General features: G+C 40.2%; 1 protein-coding gene and 1 pseudogene across 1 annotated transcript in view; one reads left to right on the top strand and one right to left on the bottom strand.

The window, feature by feature from the left end:
• SMIM14 (small integral membrane protein 14) overlaps nucleotides 1-22,628 on the bottom strand; it is a 68,147-nt gene extending 45,519 nt beyond the window's left edge. The window contains exon 1 of the mRNA XM_055434185.2: nucleotides 22,354-22,628. The gene's annotated coding sequence lies outside the window, so the exon portion shown is untranslated. The remainder of the gene's footprint in view (nucleotides 1-22,353) is intronic.
• Nucleotides 21,680-22,783, top strand: LOC148777845 (uncharacterized; annotated as a pseudogene).
• Nucleotides 22,784-25,018: the final 2,235 nt, after the last annotated feature.

Genomic DNA, 25,018 nt, shown 5'->3' on the forward strand with positions numbered 1-25,018 from the left:
GAATACTGGAGTGGGTTGCCATTTCCTTCTCCAGGGGATCTTCCCAACCCAGGGATCGAACCTGGGTCTCCCGCACTGTAGGCAGATGCTTTACCGTCTGAAGAGCAAAAACTGTACCCAATTCCACCCCATATTTAAACCCCTTGGTGGCCAAAGACATTAAGAAGCTGCTCTACCCTGGGCAAGACAAAACCGGGTTACTGAATCAGAATTCTGGTAAATCGGCCTAGAAGAGCCCTTTCATAGAAAGTAACTCAAAACAATGCTTTTGCTTTTCATGTTTCAGAGGAGTTATTCGCCTCTTCAATACACAGCTCTAATGTAAGAACAATGCTAAATAAAATCAAAGTTACGGGTTTGACCCTTGAAGACCACCAGTTTTACTCCAATTGGTCACAAAAGGCCAAAGTCATAAAAAATAAGAACAGTGCACTGAAGAAGTTCAAAATAATCTAGGAGAGGAGAGAAGTAACTACAGCACAGAAGAAATAAAAGTGGCCATGAATTGATAATTACTGAAGTTGAGTGATAGATACAAGAGAGCTTTTATATATGTCTACTTTCTTTTATTTTAAGATTTGCCATAACAAGCATTTAACTTATGTATCATGTCAGTATTTTCCCAATATAATGAATATTTGTGATAGCAGTGACTCTGGGTGTAAATTAAGCAACAGTTTACAGATAACTTTTTAATGCAACATAAAGGATAAAACATATCTAAAGCTCTCAAACCATCCACTCTTCAACAACTCTCAGCACAGGAAAGCAGTAAAATAATCCCCTTGGTATGCTGGGAGGGCAAACACAATTTCCCATACTCCTCAGATCCGGGTCATTTCCTCCACCAACTACAACTAATAAACCTTCCCTGGTAGACTTCAGCTGTAGTAAGTCGGTTGAATCATCCTGTTTCTGTATGTGCTGAAGGAATTTTCCAGTGCTGTTAACCAATTTACTATCTGCGGTTAGAACCTTAAATAAACACTCCAGCTCATGCTAGGTAGGTTTAACTTACCTTAGTTCATCTTTGGGGAGTCAAATTCAATTGCCTGTTTATATCATTAGAAAAGATAAAAAAAGTAGATACTACCTTTCTATTACTGTGTCTTCTAGAATTATGTCATGCAATTGCATGCTTATATATAGGATTGATTCTTTAGGAAATAAAACTTTTTAAACGTGGTTTCTGCTTAGGCCAAACACTCTTAGTAGCAAATATTTGTAAAACAGCAACATTATCAGTGTCACATATTTAGTATCAGTGGTATCCTTGGAAGCACATAGAGTAAAATGGCAAATGTCAACCTTCCCATTTCTCACTCTCCAATTTTCCTCCCTTTGCACCATAGTTAACAGTACTATAGTTAACAGTCAACTGTGACTACTTTCAGGTCTTTTTATATGTATTTATACCCTTTTAAATATATACACATGCATCATTTTGGTAGGCTTTAGGAGATCATATGGAGAAGGCAATGGCAACCCACTCCAGTACTCTTGCCTGGAAAATCTCCTGGGTGGAGGAGCCTGGTAGGCTGCATTCCACTGGGTAGCGAAGAGTTGGACACAACTGAGCGACTTCACTTTCACTTTTCACTTTCATGCATTGGAGAAGGAAATGGCAACCCACTCCAGTGTTCTTGCCTGGAGAATCCCAGGGACGGGGGGAGCCTGGTGGGTTGCTGTCTATGGGGTCACAGAGAGTCGGACACGACTGACGCGATTTAGCAGCAACAGCAGATCATATTACACATGTTCTGCAGCTTGCTTTTGGGAACATAAAGTCTTGAAGATCTTTCAATATATAAAGCTCTACTTCATTCTTTTTAATAGTTACATAATACTCCAAAACATGAACACACAATTTTAGCATTCCTTTAGTAAAGATAATTTAGGGCCTTTGCAACATTTGTTACTATAATGTTGCAACAAACATCTCTGTGCCCATATTTTGTAGGACTAAGTAAAAAAAAAAAAAAGAAATCTCTAGGTCTAAAGAAATTCACAATAAGCCTTTTCCAATTTCAATTCTATCAAAAGCACATAGTACATATTACCAATTGCATAGCATAGTAGTTGGCAATTCATACAATGTTACCATCACTAATAGTATAACAATACTTAGATATACAAAAAAAAAAAAAAACTTTTTGCCAGAATGTCAGGCCCCAAAATATATCTCATCGCTTTTATTACCCACATAATAAAAGAGGCTATACATCTTTTCAAGTTATTTCTTATTTTTCAAACTCTTTTTCTCTAGTTGATTTTAGGAGTTCCTTATATTATTGAGTATTAATCCATTATATCACAGTAAGATTAAGAATGTGTTATAGGTTATTTGCTTCCCTTTCTTCTTCTGCTGCTGCTGCTGCTAAGTCACTTCAGTCGTGTCCGACTCTGTGTGACCTCATAGACGGAAGCCCACCAGGCTCCCCCGTCCCTGGGATTCTGCAGGCAAGAACACTGGAGTGGGTTGCCATTTCCTTCTCCAATGCATGAAAGTGAAAAGTGAAAGTGAAGTTGCTCAGTTGTGTCCGACCCTTAGCGATCCCATGGACTGCAGCCTACCAGGCTGCTCCATCCATGGGATTTTCTAGGCAAGAGTACTGGAGTGGCTTGCCATTGCCTTCTTTCCTTTCTTCTAGGTGTCTACAAAGCCAGATTTGTAAAGGTCTATTTCCATTTAAATATTTATTTATTAGACTGTTAGCTAAAGAGTTAACAGAACTGTAAACCATAGAAAAATAGATCTAAAATCCCAAGAGCAATTAAAAATAACATCCAATGACAATGTGAAATACTATTAGGAGAGTACTCTCGTTTTCTTTAATGCTGTAACTAACACACTGTCTTCTTCTAGGAACAAGCTGGAAGAACTGAAGGGTAACCATAAACCCTTGATTTTCTTTTGACAATTTTACTTCAGCTCTTTCACTTTGGAATTATTTGTTATTGTCATAATTGTTAAGGACTAAAAGGAAGTAAAAAAATAAAATAAAATGTCTTCCAAGCCTAAACATTTAGGTGGGAAGGCCTTTATATATTTGCATGTGTGTGAGAGTTCATCTTGGTTTCTCTTACAGAAGAAACTATTTGGTTTGAATATATCTTTGCAAGAAGCTATTATCACCTAGGTTTCTTTTTTAAAGAAATTATACTTTTTTTAAAAGAAGGTATTTTACAATACCCAGGTGTAACAAAAATTCCCAAAACATACTAAAATGTCAACATAGGTTTCAAGATTATAAAAGGTAATCTCATACTTTTGTAATACACTGCTGCTGCTGCTAAGTCGCTTCAGTCGTATCCGACTCTGTGCGACCCCATAGACAGCAACCCATAAGGCTTCCCCGTCCCTGGGATTCTCCAGGCAAGAACACTAGAGTGGGTTGCCATTTCCTTCTCCAATGCATGAAAGTGAAAAGAGAAAGTGAAGTCGCTCAGTCATGTCCAACTCTTAGCGACCCCATGGACTGCAGCCTACCAGGCTCCTCCGTCCATGGGATTTTCCAAGCAAGAGTACTGGAGTCGGGTGCCATTGCCTTCCCCGTAATACACTGCAAAATAGTAAATATTTATAAAGTATAACATAAAAGTACTTTTAACACAAAATGCTTAGGAGAACCAGTCATGAATTTTTAAAGCAAATGATTCAGTCATATGCTAGACTAACCCAGAAAGAGTTCTCACATTAATTTGGAATGGGATTACCATTAGATGACTTTTACCTAAAATGGCCTTACCTGTTTACTTCTTGCTTTACCAATGGCTGCCAAATTTCCTTATCATAAATATAGGTAAATGCAACAGGAGGAAAAAGTTTTAAAAGAATACAACAGGACTAAGAATGATGTGATCATAAGATATGAATAAAAGACAAAACCCTGAAGATGATTAAAAATGAAGGGCCAGTAAGCAAAATGTAAATAAATCTCTTAAGTCTCTAAGAGACAAAGGAGTTAAAATAGCTAAGAGAGTCTCTAAAAGACATTTAAAATAAGTAAAGACCAAGGGAAAAGATAATTCCCAAAAGAGGTGCTAGAGCTAATTAACAAACATTTTAAAAGGTCACCCTAATTAATCAAATAAATGCAAATTAAAACGCAAACTTTCACCTAAAAAAACACCAAAAAAGTACCATGAAAGTTTAGTCTTACATTGCTAGTCCTCCAGTTAACAGTCATAACCCTTTTGGAGTTTAATTTAGCAATATTTATCAAGAACTATAAAAATTCTCTTGTCAATGACATGTGTGTTATTTATGGTTTGCTTTAAAATACTCCCACAACGGAAGAGGAAAGTCAGAGGGAAAGGGACAAATCTTCCTTATAAAATTCCAAGTAGTAGTAGATTTATTATCCTCTGGAGGTGAAGCTTAACCCTCCCCCACCCTTGAACGTGGACTAGACTTCTTGACTTCCTTCTAAAGGATAGAATTCAGAAGAAGAAGGTAACTTTACAATAGAAAAACCTATCAAACACTCTCTTAACCACACTCCCTTCTAAAGGATAGAATTCAGAAGAAGGTAACTTTACAATAGATAAACCTATCAAACACTCTCTTAACCACAAGATCAAGGTAAGCCTACAAAATAGGAGACAGACTAATATTACTTCCAGGCGATCCTAGGAAAGTCCTTATAAATGATAAAAAGAAATAGACTATAACTGATTTTACTTATCTTAAATTATTAATATTGAGCAATATAATATTTTCTTTATATTTCTATTTATTTATTTATTGGCTGCATCACACAACCTGTGGGCTCTCAGTTCCTCAACCAGGGATCCAACTGGCATCCCCTACAGTGGAAGCATGGAGTCTTAACTACTGGACCATCAAGAAGTCCTGGGTAATGTACTATTAATTCCATCAACATTTATCGTCCTCCAGAAACATTTTGGGATCACCCTCCTTGAAACCCTACCAAGAAGTTTATAAATTAATATTGCTTTGAGGCAGGTACTGTGTATTAGGCTTCCCTGGTAGCTAAGATGGTAAAGAAACCGCCTGCAATGCAGAAGACCTGGGTTGGATCCCTGGGTGGGGAAGATCCCCTGGAGAAGGCAAAGGCTACCCAAGGCATTTCTGTAAGGAAACAACAAAATGTCAGCTTATCCTTGGATTCAATCCTCTCTTAAAAAAAAAAAAAAAGAAGAAAAAAACAAGAGCAATCAGTTCTAAGAACCCCAAAATACCGAAACTTGACTTTTATTTTTCTCAAGATTGAATTATAAAAATATGCACCCTTATTTAACCTCCCTACTCTTGCCAATCTCTCATTTCCTCTCTTCTTCAATAAAGGTTAGTTCCCTGCTCCTGCTTCCAAGAGCAATATTACTAAGAAATTCATATCCCTTATAAGAAATGAGTCAGAAACCCAGTATGCTCAATATGAAATTCTTGTGGTTAAGGGGGAAAAAGTATGTAGAAGTACTATGTGCCCAGAATTTAAATCTAGGGGAGAAGTATTCTACATTAAAATGACCATACCAGTTCTGTTAAGGTTATCAGGTGTTTTTTCTTCTTGTTTTCCGAATTTTCTATATTTTACTTTTAAAATTGAAACACATATTTACATATGGGTATGCAGATTTGTCACATATATGTAAACACATACACATGTAAACAAAAGATTCTATCCAAAATAAATACTAAAGGTTGATGCCAAACTTCTTTGCATTAATAACTTAAAGATAAATTTTCTTCTATGGACACTCGCAAATCATTTAAAACCATAAGAATTTAGTATTCAAAAATGATGTAACTGGTTGACTCTGGAAAAGGGCCAGTGTCTAAGGGACAGAAGTAGTAAGAAAACTTTTCACTGTATACTGCCTTTGTGTCTTCTGAGTGATTCAAAAAATATTAACTTTTCAAAAGAATAACTTTACTGTGAGCATCCTGTTCTTCCCATACCAGAACCATTTGCTCTAGGGACAAATAATTACATCTCAACTTTTCTCTTGAACTGAACATGCTAAGTTATCTAAGCACTATCTGACCTTCCATCATCACTGAATTTGTTAGCTATCATTAATACATAAAAAATGGTATTCTAAACTCTGTAAGTGTGTTACAAAATAAACCAAATCCCATTATCAGTGAGAAATAACCAAGTATATAAACAAACCATACAATGGCTATTTCTAAAGTCAGCCTTTGCCCTAAATCTGAGGTAATCATTCTTTGTAGTATACTAAAGACTAAGATCTCTTTCTAAAGGAGATCAACCCTGGGTGTTCACTGGAAGGACTGATGCTAAAGCTGAAACTGCAATACTTTGGCCACCTCATGCGAAGAGTGAACTCACTGGAAAAGACTCTGATGCTGGGAGGGATTGGGGGTGGGAGGAGACGGGGACGACAGAGAATGAGATGGCTGGATGGCATTACCAACTCGATGGACATGAGTTTAAGTGAACTCCGGGAGTTGGTGGTGGACAGGGAGGCCTGGCATGCTGTGATTCATGGGGTTGCAAAGAATCGGACACGACTGAGGGACTGAACTGAACTGAAAGACTAAGAACCACTGGTCTAAATATATAAAAACTTGTCTCTGGATTAAGATACATGAAAACTTGTCTCTGGATTAGAAAGTACGTAAGACTGTACCCTCTGGTTCAGGGTGTAGCCAGTTTTCAATGTTCTACCTTTCCCTTCCTCTAGGCATCCTCTGGTGGAAGTATCAACAGTTAAAGAGGATCAAAATGCTATAACAATGGAGTATGTATCACAAACTACTAATGTTGGTATAATGTTTTCATAACATCTGGTAAATTGAGTTTAAAATAAAAGCAAATGGGAATTCATTTTAAAAATACACATATAACAAGGAAAATAAAGGAAAACAGACGAGGACGAGACTAGGTTTTTTTTTTAAGGTGTTTTCCCAAGACTCATTCAGAATCAAAGACATCTGGATACATTTCATAGGTGGGAAGCAGAAAAAAGAGGGTGGAGGGAGGAAAGAGATAAGAGATAATATTAAAACTCAGTAAACAGGAAAACAATTCCTTTTTCTAGAATTTTCTGAACATACCAACCACAAAGTGTATTTATACATCAAAACTTGAATTACAAATAAATGAGGAGGGGATCAACAGTTTAACAAATGCTAGGAATGTACAAAGTACATGCTAGGAATGCCTTCTAGTGATTAAGGAAAAAAAAAAAAAACCCTAAGTGATTCTAGAAGACAAATTTAGGTGAGTATTTGATCTTTAATGGCAGAACAATGAGAAGTATCAACAAACTTACAACATAATATATGCATTAAAAAAATCTCAAATACAACAGCCAAAGAATAGGGGGGAAAAAATCACATTCCACTAATATGATAAGCAAAGATTTCTTGATAACATGGAACATATGCAAACAGATTCTTAAAGTGGGAACTGCACTGGAGATTACAAACGATAATTTTTATGGCAAATAATTTCTGAAAATAATTTTTTCAGAAATTAAAAAATGTTCATGCCCTTTGAATAATTCCACTTCTAAGGTTCTATCATTTTTTTAAAAATCTGAAATACAAAGACCTATGTACTAAGATGGTTATCACAGCTTTATCACAGTGAAAAAGTGGAAACAGTCTAAATGTCTGGCTGGTGACTCAGTGGTAAAGAATCTGCCTGCCAATGGAGGAGATGCAGGAGACACAGGATCAATGCCTAGGCCGGGAAGATCCCCTGGAGGAGGAAATGGCTACCCACTCCAGTATTCTTGCCTGGGAAATCCCATGGACAGAGGAGCCTGGTGGGATGCAGTCCACGGGGCTGCAAAGAGTTGGATGTGACTTAGCAACTAAACAACGGCAACAACAAATGTCTGGCTAAAAAGAAATGCTTAAATTAAGATATATACTGTGAAGTGTTATGCAGCCAAATGCTTCATGTTGTTTCATAATGACATGGGGAAATAAGCACAATGTAATATTAAAATGTATTTTAAAAGGTATAAAAATAAGCAAAGTACATGCATATATTTAAAAAGCACAAAAAAAACACACTTGAAAAAGTTGAAAGGAAACATACGAAAACTAACATTGGGAATCTCTGAGTGACAAGAGTGGAGTCCCTATCAAATAATAATTATATATTAACTCTTACTATAAATCAGGACAAATGCTGAATGCAGCAAAACTAAGGAAAACTAACTCCAATTTTTTAAGAAGTAAAAAGTAAATAAAACTTCAAGAGATGGCAGGGATATGGTTACAGTTTAAGAAATTTTAGAGCTATCAATCAAATGGTGTATATAGACCTCATTTGAATCCGGAAGCAAACAAACCTAGCAAAAGGACAATTATGATACAAACAAAAAGGAACTTTGAATACTGACTGGATTAAATGTCATTTAGGAAATTACTCTGCATTAAATTTTTTTTAACATTAACTATAATGTCAACTGTCACATCTGAAAGATTTTTTATCTCTGAGAGATCTCACTATGTATTTCCAGTTAAAGAGATTTTTATGCCTGGGATCCAGGTGAAAATAACCCTGCAAAAAGAGGTAAGGATGAAATAAAAGTCATAAGTTCAGTAACTGCTGAAGCCAGTTGATGGATACGTACAGATTCATGACCTGTTAGTAACTAAAAATTTCAAGCATACCTCAGTTTTTTAGAAATACATTTTTATAGACAAATGAAAATTCTTCTGATTTCTCCCCATGCAAACAGAGGGCTCTTCTTGAGAAAGCAGGTATAACCAAGCCTAATTCAAGGTCAGAGGATGAAAACTATCTTTCTACTATAATTTTAAGAAGGTGACATGATAAAATCACTTTTTCTATTAGTCTTATCTTTACAGTGATCACGACAATGTCAAAATTCTTCCCACTTAATAGTTAAAAATAAAAACCCACAGCAAGGGCAAAATACAAAGTAACAATTTAGAATGCATGCAATTTGTTTTTATAACACAGAAAACAGAGATGCTGTCAGTGAAATGACAACTCAGAAGTATTTTATACATTTTTACCTAAAAAGCATCAATGCTATTAACACTCCAAAGTTATAAAACCAAGAGAGTAAAACATACCAGAAACAGCTGAAACTGCCCCCCAGACAGTCAGGAAGATTACCTTTGCATTTACTCTATTTTTAACCTTATTCCCAATTACAGGAATAATTACTCAACTCTAAAAATAATTTTTCTACAAACTCCTTTCTGAATCCGCTTTTGCCCAGTAGCCAATTAGAAAACTGATCAACCAATTAAGAACTATACCAAAACTCTGGCTACTTTTCATATTAAACAGGGAGAATATATTTGCCTATCAATTTCAGTAATATTATAATTGTATCATACACTAACATGTATAATTATAAGTTCAGATTACTTTTATCAGATGACTCAACATCTTAATGTAATAAGGTGTTCAAATTCCCAGATACAATACGTTTTTGCAACATACTCATTTGCTTTATTCTTGTATCAGAAACGGATCTCAATCAGTCATATCTAAAATAGTTATACCTGAAGCTTTCTAACTACTTTCATATCTTAACAAAAGCCCTTCCAACAAGTTAAGCAAGAAAATTATTCCTCTTTTAAAATGAGGAAAATAAGTTCAGATAAGTGAGCAATCTGACCATAATCACATTTCCATCCAGTATGATAGAGACCTTGGACAGGAAGTCATAATGTAAATTCCTGACCAAGACTCATTGCACATCTGTCGGATATGACCAATCATGAAGGTTATACTTGTTTCACTCTCATAAAGACAACTTTAGAGCACTACAGAAATTAGATAACCATCAATTAACTTCCTAATGCTTTTTTCTAGTTACATACTTTTCCCTTAAACTACATTTGCAAGTCTGATTCTCTGATGGGAAGTGGGCAAGGAGAAAGGATGCAGTTTCAAGTTAAGATCAGTTAATCGTCATTTGGTAAAAATGAACCTAAAATGCAGCCTGGGAGATTAAAGTCATTTTAAAATGTAAATGTTGAAATAAATCCATTATATTCCTTAAATACCACAATTCTCTGTGCTTAAGAGTTAAAACTTCCTGAGTTCTATCATGACAAAGTTTTAAAATTCACATTAATTGCCAAACAATTACAGTTACAAATTCCTAATACTACTCCCTATTTGATCCCAACAGGGTGACCCTATACTGTGTGTAAACAAAGAATGTTGTCTGCCATTCCAGTTCTTTAAGGATCAAATCATTAGCCACAATAGCTGCTGATCTATAAGTACACAGTGAAAGAATTTAGGGTGACACATTCTGTATTTTGGATTTATGGACCCCTAGATGGGCTTTTCTGGTAGCTCAGCTGGTAAAGAATCCTCCAGCAATGCAGGAGACCCGGGTTTGATTCCTGGGTTGGGAAGATTCCCAGGAGAAGGGTATGGCAACCCACTCCAGTATTCTTGCCTGGAGAATCCCCATGGACAGAGGAGCCTGGCAAGCTACAGTCAATGGGGTAGCAAAGAGTGGGACATAACTGAGCGACTAAGCACAGCACAGCAGCACAGATAGCCGAAAGGCGTAGCTAAGGAAGAATTCCAGTTATCTCAGATTGTTGCATCTTCCCATGCACAGAAAAGCACTAAAATTAAGACATCTGATCCATGCAACTTCAGTAACCTTTCAACTGACTGCACACAGAGATACCAGCTCCTCTATTACTTTTGGAATGGTTCCTCAGAGCTAGCTGAGAGCCTATCTCCTGTGTTATAGTCCTCAGTAAGACATGGAATAAACTCAATTCATGGCTCTTATGTTGTGCATTTTTTTTACAAGTCGACAGGCCCATCCAGGATTAGTTATTTACAAGAGAAAAATAAAATAAAAACCACATCCAAAAATCTTATTATAAAACATTTTTACAGGCTAACAAAAAGCTTAAATATATTCTTTCAGAGGGCATACTATTCAAAAGGAAGAGATGAGAGTAGGCTAGAAAGAATGACAACAAAATGTTCATTCTTCATCAAGTAGAATGGGAATGTACAGAAAAAACAAGGTCAATATGACTAGGAGGCCTCTGCAAGATAGCACAGTATAGATATGTATCAGAGGACGCTAAGTCTTCATTTATTCATATTCAACAAACCACAACTTCATAAATGGTACTTTTAAAACTTTGGGGATGCAGCAGTTCTCATTCACTCATTTAAAGAAAAAAAAAAAAAAATGAGGCCCTCAGAGTGTCAGTGACTTACCCAAAGTCACCCAGTAGAGCAGGGCTTCAAACCTGTCTTCTCTCACTTCTCCTTTTCTGAAAAGGATCTATCTGACAAGTCCCCAAGGGACTAGGTGGCTAGCAGAAGAGTTCAGACGAGGATACAGAAGAAATAAAACGTTAAGCCCTACCTCCAAGCGTTTGCAATCAAGTTAATTACTAATTATAATTCATTCTTATAATAATTATAATCACATACTAGTATATAATTAACAGCCAAAATAAATGTCTCAGACAAACAACTACCGTGATAATCTCTCCAGAGAAAGTTCAAAAGGAGAACTACTTAACTCACTTAACTTCTATGCCTTTTATACTAACAGCTGAACTGTTCACAGTTATCAAGAATTTCCTTATCTCCTTAATTCCTCTACGTGGCTGCAGCACAGGACTCAGTTAAAGGACCCACCCCAACGGCCCCCACGGCTGCCATTACTTTTCTGGAAATTCCCTGCTAATGTGACCCTATTTTCCTACACCTTAGACACTATCTTTTCTTTCCTCTACAACCTTTTTATCCCCTTACCAATATCTGATTGTGGGCTTCCCTGATGGCTCAAATGGTAAAAAGAATCTGCCTACAATGCAGGAGACCCGAGACCCCTCAGTCAGAAAGATCCGCTGGAGAAGAGAATGGCAACCCACTCCGGTATTCTTGCCTGGAGAATTCCACGGACAGAGACCAACTGTATTCTAGGAATCACCTTAAGCAACACCTGCTAAAAACAGCATGGAATAGCAGAAAGAATATATCTTAGATAAATGACTTAAGTTACAACACTACTGAAAAATGGATAAATGAGCCTCTCTGTGACTTCAGTTTCCCTACCTATAAAACAAGAGTGATAATTGAAACTATGTATTTTAATGGGTTGTACCAAGGATCAGATGAGAATTTTAAAGAGTGCTTCATAAACTGTAAAATGATCTGAGCCTTTAGATTTGAAATGTATCTTCAACCCTCAACCCAAGTTCTTTGTATACCGCTCTGGGGCTGGGGAGGGAGGGTGGGGTTGAATTCCCCTGGGGCTCAGCTACCACTCCTTTTGCGTAAAAGTGAAAGAGAAGAAAGAAGTCTTCTGTTCTGAATTTTGGTTCCTCATCTACAAATTTCCTGTCCTTCCCCAGCTATTCTTTCCGTTCCGTTCCGTCGCTCAGTCGTGTCAGACTCTTTGCGACCCCGTGGACTGTAGCCTACCAGGCTTCTCCGTCCATGGGATTCTCCAGGCAAGAATACTGGAGTGGGTTACCGTTTCCTTCTCCAGGGGATCTTCCCAACCCAGGGATCGAACCCGGGTCTCCCGCATTGGAGGCAGACGCTTTAACCTCTGAGCCACCAGGGAAGCCCAAGCTATTCTTTACTCTTGTACAATCTTAAAGACTCTCTCAAGGCCCAGGGGTAAAATTTATAATAAACAGCCAAACAAAGGAAAACTCTGCAATTGAATCATCTTTGTTTATATTCAGTATCTTAACCCAAAGTTTCATATTCTGAAAATGTTCTCTGAAATTTCTATTCCAGTACTACTTAATCACATTCTGAATAAGATTTTTAATTCAGGTAAAAACACTGTGTTTCATAAGTTAGAAACAGAAAAATTTAACAGATGTTATAAAAATTCCATATTCTGTGACTGCCCTCCCAAATCATAGAGGATACAAATGTTAAGAAACCAGTTTTCAATAGCTATATTACAAAATACAAGCAAGTTCTGAAATTCTGAAGTACATCATAAGTAAAGTTACAAATCTGCAAATGATTTGTTGTTGTTATTGTTCAGTCGCTAAGCTGTGTCCGACTCTTAGTGACCCCACGGCCGGCAGCAGGCTTCCTGTCCTTCACCATATCCCAGAGTTTGCTCAAATTCATGCCTATTGATTCGGTGATGCCATCCAACCATTTCATCCTCTGTCTTCCCCTTCTCCTTCTGCCTTCCATCATTCCACTGTTCAAATAAACCAGAGCAGAATCAAGACTTTTTCTATTACTTCCCTTCAATTCCTTGCCTATATGATTTCTTGGGCAGAACGGAGTTATGGCTACTACTCTCCCAACTCAGATGAACTCATGGCTTACCTCACCTCAGTCAAATAGTCTAGACGACCTATCTGAACATAGGTGCACATAAATGCCATTCATGATGACAGGGAAAAAAAAATGCTTCGAACCACTGTGATACAGAAAGCAATGTTATTAAAAAATGAGACTCGACTCATGACCATAAAGCCTGTGCTCCACAAGAGAAGCCACTGCACAGTAGTCCCCACTTGCTGTAACTTGAGTAAATCTACTCACAGCAATGAAGACATACCACAGCCAAAAACTAAATCAATCTTTTAAAAAATGAAATTTGACTAGGCACCACAGGAAAAAAAGAAGTCTTCAAAATTTCAAGCAAGTCAGTTTCTTCTACATTACCTCTGCCAGGAGTACAAAGCAACAAAATACACAATATGTAAAAAATAAATTAGCTTTTCCTTAAAAGTTAAAGCTAAAACCAGATAGCAACCAGAACACATCATCTAAAACTTCATTTACCAAGAAGATGCTTACTGTATCCCTAACTTGATTTGAAGCATCTTTATCACTGTTAAAATTTGAAATACTTGTCAATGAGAGCAGTCAAGCATAAACCAGCTTTATTCTGTATTTTTACAAACTTGAGACTCACATCTGTGTTTTGACCTAAATTTAAAAAAGGAAATGAAAATTCAATATGAAAATAAAGCAACAAAAGGGTAACTTTCTTCAAACAAAAGCACTCGTCTGAAATGTTATATACAAAATATAAGCCTTACTATAAACCTAAAAATTGGTTTTAGTTTAGAAAAACATACACTTTCTCAAGGAGCTGAACTTTTTTTTTTTTTAAATTTTAAAAGCAATCACATTTACACTTCTACAATTCAAATACAGAAGTTAAAAAAAAAAACCACAAAAGTAAAAAAGGTACTCTCTTCTCAGAGGCTACCTCTATTTAAAAAACCCTCATGGAGGAGCGTCCCTGAGTGGCTTCAGTTCAGTCGCTCAGTCGTGTCCGACTCTGCGACCCCATGAATCGCAGCACGCCAGGCCTGAGTGGCTTAGTGGTAAAGAATTCACCTGCCCATGCAGGAAACACGGGTTTGATCCCTAATCAAGGAAGATTCCACATGCCGAGAGGTCGCTAAGCCCATGCATCACAACTACTAAAGCCCAACTCTAGACCCATGTTCTGCAGGAGAAGCCACTGCAATGAAAAGCCCATGCAGCGCAACTAGAGTAGTCCCTGCTCACCGCAGCTAGAGAACGCCTGTGTGTAGCAAGGAAGACCCAGAACAGCCAAAAATGTTTTAAATTAACAAATAAAATTATTTAAAAAAAAAAAACCTCAAGTAAATTTTCTAGGATTGCAAGAATATATATGCTGTATATACTTGCTGAACTATGATTAAAATCGCATTTCAAGTCATTAAAATGTGATTATGTTTTTTTACATAATTAAGACTGATTGGTTGGCTATTTAAAGCCATGGTTCACCACAATATTATTTATAATGGTGAAAACTGGAAACTACATTCATGTTCAATATTAAGTGAAAACTTCAAGTAAACCAGTTCATTCAAAATATCTTATAAAAAGGAGCCAGTTAAAATCAAGTTTAGATATTTTCTAAGGCCATGGTAAAAAGATCACTATGTTGACCCCACTCCCACCCCTCAAAAAGAATACAAGCTTATGTGAGTATTACATCTCAGCTGTACCAAAGATGAATTTTAAAAGTTAAAGACTGGAAGGAAATATGTGTACAGGATTGTAACTTTTGTTGTTGGTTTTCTATATTACTATCCTTTGCAGCTTTTCAATAACAAGCATGTCTCAGGTTTCTTTTTTTTTTAAGGAGGGACTACTAGACATGCATATCCAATTTAGGTTTAAACAGAACAAAACAATTCATGCAAGTACTTCTAGTAGCATAATCTGACAGCTAAAACAAGTAGGTTTACTTATTATAGCTCCCATGATTCCATAAGACAAAAAAACTAGTCAACACTGTTGTAATATAAAGTTTATGAATTCTGGGTCAAAGAAAATTGAGTTTGAATCCCACAAGTCCCAAGTGACTTTACCTTAAGCGACTTACTAACCAGAGCCTGTTTCCTCCAGTGTAAATTGGGGGTGACAATGTCTGACTTGGATGGCTGATGTGTAAGCTAACATATAGTATGTAATGGAAGTCAAGAGACTCCATGAACAGTAAATGTCATTGCTATTGAGATTCAGACAGGTAACTGTTATAATTTCAGATTCAAATAATTTGCAGCCTTCTTTTAAAATCGCTTTGAAGTGCCCAAACTATTACTTAACTGTAGGATCTACTGCCATGTGCATACAACCAATTCAGAGGGTTAGCCCTTGTTATGTGGACTAAAACATGAACATGAACATAAGCACACACCAAAAGAATACCTTTGCTTATAAGCTTGTAGTAGTACCTGCCTAAGAAGTTTTACAATCTTAAAAAAATTCTAATATAAGCCACAATATAACTGCTTTTTAGCAATGTACTGCTTTTCACAGATACAGTTAAAGTTGATATTTTTCTTCATTTATCCCATCAACAAGCCTGCTGCTGCTGCTGCATCACTTCAGTCGTGTCCGACTCTGTGTGACCTCATAGACGGCAGCCAACCAAGCTCCCCTGTCCCTGGGATTCTCCAGGCAAGAACACTGGAGTGGGTTGCCATTTCCTTCTCCAATGCATAAAAGTGAAAAGTGAAAGTGAAGTCACTCAGTTGTGTCCGACTCTTAGCGACCCCATGGACTGCAGCCCACCAGGCTCCTCCATCCATGGGATTTTCCAGGCAAGAGTACTGGAGTGGGGTGCCATTGCCTTCTCCGTCAACAAGCCGACTGTTGCTTAATTGGTCATCCCTGACCTCATGGGCCTCCCAATCAAATAAGCCAAATAGCCACAGACAACTGAATATGAAAAGTAAAGTGAAAGGAGCCACACAGGGTTATTTACAAAAGCCCGAGATGGGTTACGATAGAGCTCTGCTAAAGATCATGTGTGACCAGAGCTTCCACAGATAAATATAGTTATTCAGGCTTCAAGACTAGGAAGAGAAGAACGATAACCAGTATTTCTCTAGATTAAGTATCCTCCCCACCCCAAATCAAAGTGAAAGTGAAAGTTTCTCAGTGTCCAACTCTTTGCGACCCCATGGACTAGTCCATGGAATTCTCTGGGCCAGAATACTGGAGTGGGTAGCCGTTCCCTTCTCCAGGGGATCTTCCCAACCCAGGGATCAAACCCAGGTCTCCTGCATTGCAGAAGGATTCTTTACCAGCTGAGCCACAAGGGAAGCCAAGAATACTGGAGTGGGTAGCCTACCCCTTCTCCAGCAGATCTTCTCGACCCAGGTATCCAACAGAGGTCTCCTGCATTACAGGCGGATTCTGTACCAACTGAGCTATCAGGGAAGCCCCCCCAAATCAATGCATCAATCAAATTCAGTACTTTTAACTCATTTGGAATGGGTCTTACAGTGAGAAATCTGTTCAGTTTATGATGATCCCATGGTAGTCCAAATAGTACAACACCCAAGGCAATGAAGAAAATGTATGAAGAATTCAAACGAGTATATGAGCAGGTAGAAAAGTGATAAATAGATTCTGGGTGTGTGGAATGCAAGGTAATGCATAGGGAGGAGAAAATACCTCAAATTTACTTTAAACCTGTTAGGCTCTGAAAACTCAATACAACAAAGCAAGAAGACGTAGGAGTCTTTACAGAATGTTTCTTGAGGTCATCTACCAATTGTGCAACTTCAGACACAAAGACCAAAAAAAAATGAACTTCACTAAGGACTAGAAATGGGGCAGAAAACATTATTTTGCCCTCAACAAAAAAAATGGCTTACTAAAACTAAAGTACTGCATATAGTTCTAAACACTGTAGGGTATACTGATTAAGAGAACTGACTTGGGTTCAGATCCAACCTGCTACTCAGTATGTCTCAGTTCTTTTATTTGTAAAGAGGGAGCTGCTGCTGCTAAGTCACTTCAGTCGTGTCCGACTCTGTGTGACCCCATAGACGCAGGAACACCTATATCTGAGTTGCTTTACAGTTAACTGAAAAACATGTTAAAAGTTTTTAGCATAGTACCTGACACATGCAGGAGACATACAAGACTTAGTTAGATCCCTGGGTTGGGAAGATCCCCTGGAGGAGGACATGGCAATGCACTCCAGTATTTTTGCCTAGAGAATCCCCATGGACAGAGAAGCCTGACAGGCTACAGGCTACAGGGTGCAAAGAATTGGACACAATCGTAGCAACTGAGCATAGTCAAAACTATGGTTTTTCTAGTACTTATGTATGGATGTGAGAGCTGGACCATAAAGAAGGCTGAGAACCAAAGAATTGATACTTTCCAATTGTGGTGTTAGAGAAGACTCTTGAGAGTCCCTTGGACTGCAAGAGATCAAACCAGCCAATCCTAAAGGAAATCAATACTGAATATTTACTGTAAGGCTGGAAGGAAAGTTATGACCAACCTTGACAGTATATTAAAAGGCAGAGACATTACTTTGCCAACAAAGGTCCATCTAGTCAAGGCTATGGTTTTTCCCGTGGTCATGTATGGATGTGAGAGTTGGACTGTGAAGAAAGCTGATCGCCAAAGAATTGATGCTTTTGAACTATGGTGTTGGAGAAGACTCTTGAGAGTCCCTTGTACTGCAAGGAGATCCAACCAGTCCATTCTAAAGGAGATAATCCTGGGTGTTCATTGGAAGGACTGATGCTAAAGCTGAAACTGCAATACTTTGGCCATTTCATGTGACGAGTTGACTCACTGGAAAAGACTCTGATGCTGGGAAAGGTTGAGGGTGGGAGAAGAAGGGGACGACAGAGAATGAGATGACTGGATGGCATCACCGACTCTGTGGACAAGAGTTTGAGTGAACTCCGGGAGTTGGTGATGGACAGGGAGGCCTGGCGTGCTGTGATTCACGGGGTCGCGGAGAGTCGGACACGACTGAGCGACTGAACTGAACTGAACTGAAACTGAAGCTCTAATACTCTGGCCACGAGATGCAAACAGCCAACTCACTGGAAAAGACCCTGATGCTGGAGAAGACTGAAGGCAAAAGAAGAATGGGCAGCAGAGGATGAGATGGTCAGATAGCATCACTGACTCAGTGAACATGAATTTAAGCCAACTCAAGGAGAAAGATGCTTTTGAGCTGTGGTGTTGAAGCAGACTCTTGAGAGTCCCTTGGACTGCAAGGAGATCAAACCAGTCAATCCTAAAGGAAATCAATCCTGAATATTCATTAGAAGGACTGATGCTGAAGCTGAAGCTCCAATACCTTGGCCACCTGATGCGAAGAGCTGACTCATTAGAAAAGACCCTGATGCTGGGAAGGACTGAAAGCAAAAGGGGATGACAAAGGACAAGAGGGTTGGATGGCATCACTGACTCAATGGACCAAAGCTTGAGCCAGCTCCAGAAAATGGTGAAGCAGGGAAGCCTGGCGTGCTGCAGTCCACGGGGTCACAAAGAGTTGCACACGACTCAGTGACTGAACAAAAAGTATCACATGGCTGTTCCTTGGTCCTAACATCAAGAACTATTGAAGTAGAGAATCAAGGTACAGCCCTACAAAAGGAGACTGAAAATTAGGGTTCTGCCATAAAAAGAACTGGTTTAAAAGAGACAGTAGAGGGGTTTCCCTGGTGGCTCACTGGTAAAGAATCCATGTACCAAAGCAGGAGACACAGGCTAGATCCTCGGTCTGGGAAAATCCCACATGCAGGAGAGCAACTAAGCCTGTCCACCACGACTCCTGAGCCTGTGGTCTAGAGCCTGGAAACCACAACCACTGAGCACAAATGCAGCAACTACTGAAGCCCACACACCCTGGAGCCTGTGTTTCATGAGAGAAGCCACCGCAATGAAGAGTGGCCCCACTCACCAGAACTAGAGAAAAACCCAAGCAGCAGTGAAGACCCAGCACAGTCAATAAATAAACAAATTATATATAAGGAAAAGAGTACATTCAACAGTAATACAGATAAGTTCAAGTTTATTCATTCAACCATCATACTGAGCACCTGCTTGGCAGCGAAAAGGACAGACAAGGTCCTCATTTTCCCAGAGTTTCTAGTATAGGAGACAGAATATAAAAACAAAGGAAATTCCAGATAGTGATGTTATAAAGAAAATGAGAGAATGGTGAGGTAATTGTGGGAACAACCTCCTTGAAGAGACAAGAGCTGAACTGAGACCTGAATGACATGATGGAATCAGCTGCAGGAAGATCTGGGAGAAGACTGAAGCCACAGGGAAGAGCAAGTGCAAATGCCCTGAGGCAAGAACAAACCTGGCAAGTCCCTAGAACAATGCTAGTGCAGCTGGAACACAGGAAGAAACTGCTGTGACCAGACTCCTGGGTACTGATAGAGGAAGGCAGGGCCGAGACCTCTACTGCCTGGCAAACCTTGAGAAAGAGGTTGGATTTTATTCTGAATGTGATGAGAGACTTTCAACAAAGGGGTGACACGATCTGACAGTTTAAAGGATCCCTCAGGCTGTGGGAAAGGGGATGCACCATCAAAAGCCAAAGTGGAAGCAGGGAGACCAGAGGTTTCTGCAGTAGGCCAGGTGAGACATGGTAAGAGTTGGCAAAGGTGGTAGCGGTAGAGATGGGAAGAAGTGGACAAATCTAGAATACATACGGAACACTACCATTTAAGGCACATGTAGGTAAGTTCATGACTAAGGGACCCAAGTGAGTTATTAGTATATTTAGGATACTCCTTAGTAAGTACTTTTCCTTTGAAGCTGAGGTACAGGAAACCTTGCTTCTCTTTTGGCACCACTGATAAAGCACTGGACTAAACAGGCACACATCCAAGATTCAGTGTTCATAAAGCATATTAAGTATATAAAATAAAATCTTTTAGGACCTTACTGCCAGAGGCCTGGACAGCTGGTCAACATTTGGGACATACAGGAGCTATGGAAGGGAACTAAACCCTTACCTAAATCAAATCACTAAGTCAGCAAAAGCTTTTCAAACTTCCATAGTATTAACTCAGGCTATTCTGTGCCTGTTTTCCCAAGAGTTAAACAAGCAAAGTCTTGGTTTATCACACAGTACATACTGATTTCATAGATCTTATAATATCATCATGAGAGATTTGAGAGGAAATCTTTTAAAACCATGATTTTAATCATTATGGTTTGGCAAACATACAGCGACTATTCCATAAAAGTTAAGGTCCAAGAGTATCTATAATAATTTTAATGTGTTACTCAAAAATGAGGTGCTAATATGTGAAAAAGTAGGTTACAGAGGAACATGAGGTATGATACCATTTTTGTATAAAATATCTAAATGCAAGTCTGGAAGGATATAAACCACTGCTGACATTCTGGTGGTCTCTGGATGGAAAGAATATTGATGACTTATTTCTTCTTTTTTTCACTTATCTGCTTAATTAACATTTTCTCCAATTATCACAAATTATTTCATATAGACAAAAATATTTAGGTACAGTGAAGTTGCTCAGTCGTGTCCGACTCTTTGCAACCCCATGGACTGTAGCCTACCCGGCTTAACCATCCACGGGATTTTTCAGGCAAGAGTACTGGAGTGCGTTGCCATTTCCTTCTCCAGGTTAGCTTAAAAAGTAAAAAAAGAGAAAGAACTTCAAGAAAACATTATTTCATTTGTTTCAATCAGCAGCATTCCAACTGTGGTATTAAGAAAAAAAGATCTCGATTGCACACGCTGAAGGAAGAAATTTGCTAGGAAGAGGTCCATTTTATACCACACAAGGACATAATATACCCTTCAAGGGAGTAGTCTAAATTCCTAAGACCTCTTCCTGGATTTGATAAATGACAATCAATTTAACACATAGCTCTTTTTCTTTCTTGCCGTCTGCTAAAGAAACAACTCAATTAATGAATTCTCTGGAGAAAAAAAAAACTTTAAAAAAACTAATGACAAAACAGAGGTTTGGTCTTCTGGTCTCATTCATGAGGTGGAAAGGCGCGGAGGGTGGCAGGGCTCGAAGCAGGCTACCCCAGAGGAATCTGCGTGGCGGGTCATCTAAAGTGGAAGGGAGCAGAAACCTTCCGCAGGCTCCACAGACTGGGCAGTGAGAACGCCTAAGGGTCTCAAGACTCCCCCTGGAAGGGCTTATGCCGTCCAAATTACTCTACGCTGCCAACGGTTTCTGACAAAACACAGAAACTGGAAGATCTCTTTAAACGCGGGTATTGCATGCAGGAAGCTCATCCGACTTTCTCTATGCAAAGCCAAGACATTCTCCTCAGGCCACATCCTCAATTCTGTAAACTAGGGCAGCTGAAAACGTCCTATTGACTCTCTCCGGCTAACGAACATCACTGTGGCTAAAATCCTAATACACACACGAACAGACACTTCGTTAAACTGGCTCTAAATGGTAACACGGGACTTCAGGTACTCGGGTAACCAGTTTATCGCACTTTATCTGTTCCAAAAAAGGGTACCACCTCTTTACTGTCAGCTCTGGTTCCACGTACTGAACAAAAAGAAAAAGGGAAGCCTTTAAGCCTTTAAATTCACCACACAATAAGGGCTAAAAAGCTCCCGCTTTCTGGATGGCAGCTTTCTAGTCTCATCAATCAAAACAAAGGACGCATCCCGGTGACTACATCAGATCCGGCAAGGGCTGAGAAACGGAGGTAAACGATTTGGTGAAGATTGCAAGGTTTGTGAGGGATTCCTTCCAGCCCCGACTCACTCACTCTTCTTTTTACTCCATTATACGCCTCCACCCGAGTTGACTGCTTGCCCTAAAAATAAAACCACCCGTGGCTACCGTCCACTTCCCGGCCAAGTCCCGACTGTGGTCTCCTGCAGAGAAAGCCAAATCTCAGGCTCTTCGCCCCACTCTGCGCCGGAGGACGCGGGCTCGACAGCAGCGGGCTCCTCCCGATGCAGAGTCGCCAGCCCGATCGGGGACCCCCCTGAGCCCGAGAAGCAGCCGCGCTCTGCCGCAGCCGCCGCAGCCCGCCAGAGCCCCCCAGGAAAAACCGGGGCGAGGGGAAGGTGGGCTGGCAAACGGCGGTGGGAGAAGTAGGAGACACTCACCCGCCCAGACAACAACCGACGGGGCGGGGAGGATGGGGGCCCGGACTAAGCCTCGGCAGAAAGACCGCCTGGAGCTTCCGGATCGCTGCGGCTGCTCGGGAAGCCGCTGCAGCCGCCGCTCCTGGCCGCCGGCTTCCTCCCCTCCTCTGTTTTGATTCGACTGACCACGTCACTCGAAGCCACGAGACCCGGATCTGCCGGCTCCGGCGGGCGGCGGCGCAACAGATTGCAGCGGCGCGAGCCCCCGGCTGCCGAGCATGCGCGCGCCCCGCGCCTGCCCAGTGGGCCCGGGGAGGCGGGGCGGCCGCGAGCGTCACGCGGTTCGAGGGGGCGCGGGGCACGGGCGTTGCACTTCCGGTGGGGAGGGTGGGGCGCGGCGCTGCGTGATGGAGAGGGCGAGGCCCCGCGTTTGTTGAAGTGGCCCGCGTAGGTTCCGTTTCGTGTGTCGTGGACGTCCTCTGCCGTGTGTCTCCCTTTGCCTCAGCTGATGGCTCTCCTCAGCTGGAGTCTTTAGAATAGCGGGGGGAGCGGTAGGTGGGGGCGCAAGGTGGTGTCCGATGAGACTTGTAGAGATTGTTTTGGATCACTCAGGCCCAGGTGAAAATTGGAGATCGAGGTTTGCTCTTATATATATAAAACTATGACAGACGTGGCAGGTACTGATCCCCTGTCCTGGAGGCAAACAGCACTCCGAAAGCTGGCTAAAATTCAGTTCAAGAGGAGTGTTAAAGGCAATGTAGGACTGATAGAGCGATAATGGGGAACTGGGAGAGGAAAGCTATTGTTAGGCAGTCAGCTCAAGCCTTTGTTGCTTTGACCTTGGGGACTGAAATAAGGATGATCTTATGGTGTGAGAACCTCATTTCTTTCTAAACCGAGGTGATGCTTCCTACTCTTTCATTCTGGACTTCTTAGTCTCCCCATTGAACAACGGACCCGAGAAGTTTCCCACTTTGGGAAAACTTCGGGCTACTCTGTTTTCTTAGGTCCATGAATGGACAGACTTTAATTAAAGAGAGTCTAGTGGTTAAATGTGGAGAAGGAAATGGCAACCCACTCCAGTGTTCTTGCCTGGAGAATCCCAGGGACGCGGGAGCCTGGTGGGCTTCTGTCTATGGGGTCACACAGAGTCGGACACGACTGAAGTGACTTAGCAGCAGCAGCAGCAGCAGTGGTTAAATGAAAGTGTGAGTTCCAAAGATTTCACAGAGGTGCTTATTTGCCTATCGTGCAGGAGGGGTGAAAGTTAGCAGTAAGAACCTGCCTTCCTTATTCTGAGTTGACCTTTTCGCCTAACCTGGACTTCTACCTCAGTGTCTGGTTTATCACCTCAACTAGCTGAGTCACTTTCAGCGAATTAGTATAATCTGCGACAGATTTTTTTTTTAATAGTATACTTTATTTAACCTAATTTATCCAAAATATTATGGGGCTTCCCAGGTGGCTCAGTGGTAAGAACCCACCTGCCAATGTAGGAGACTTAAGAGAGGCTGGTTGGATCCCTGAGTCCAGAAGGTCCCCTGGAGGAGGGCATGGCAACCCATTCCAGTATTGCCTGGAGAATCCCACGGACAGAGGAGCCTGGCGGGCTACAGCCAATAGGGTCCCAAAGAGTCCGACACAACTGAAGCAACTTAGCAAGCGTGGGTCCAAAATATAGTTTCAACATGTAATCAATGTAAAAATTATGAATGAGATGTTCATGTTTACCTCATACTAAGTCTTCAAAATTGGATGTGAATTTACACTTAGAGCAAGGCTCAAGTGCTGGGTGTGGCTAGTGTCACCATATGGGACAGCACAGCTCTAGAGCATGTGAGCTAACAGGCATGGGGGAGTGACCTGGGCCTAAGCTGGAGGCAAGACCCAAGGACAGTCGTTTGGGGATGACGGGCTGCTTATTTTGCCCAATCTCCTTGTGCCTTGACTTCTTTTAGAATAACCTATGTAGGAATAATTGCTGTGACTTTAAAACATTCGTAAAATGCCATATGGACTTAGAAAATCGTGTTCTAGCTAAAGGTAGGTAAATCGTTAAGGGCAAGAGCTTTTTAATTAAAGTGGGAACACAGGTAAAAATGTCTAGAAAATGAAAGATTTCTGGTAAAACTCACAAAGTGTTTCCAAGTTAATTAACATTACAAGTAGGTAGAAATCAAGCTTTTTAAAAACTCTGCATCTTGAACTCTGTTTAGTCAAATTCAGAGAGTTTTAAGTGGTATCTAGCGACCTAGTGAAGTTCAGAGGCTGACTCTGTAACACAGGGTCTTTAATCTGCGGAACTGTAATCTGTGGAACAGAAAGTCTCATATGCTTGAGTGCACCCATGCGCACATATGTGTTTGAAAGTGCAGCTGTGTTTGAGAGCAGTATGCTACAAGATTGGAATGGTACAGAACATTGCAAAATTATCAGTATTTGCTGGTGGCTCAGATGGTAAAGTGTCTGCCTCAAATGCGGGAGACCCGGGTTCGATCCCTGGGTTGGGAAGATCTCCTGGAGAAGGAAACGGCAACCCACTCCAGTATTCTTGCCTGGAGAATCCCATGGACGGAGGAGCCTGGTAGGCTACAGTCCATGGGGTCGCGAAGAGTCGGACACAACTAAGCGGCTTCACTTCACAGGAAAATCAAGATGTTAGGATCTTTCATAGCTAGCTTTCAAG

Source organism: Moschus berezovskii, chromosome 5 (assembly GCF_049115385.1).
Source record: "Moschus berezovskii isolate FMDL1 chromosome 5, NW_MosBer_1.0, whole genome shotgun sequence".
In the NCBI taxonomy this organism is placed as follows: Eukaryota; Metazoa; Chordata; class Mammalia; order Artiodactyla; family Moschidae; genus Moschus; species Moschus berezovskii.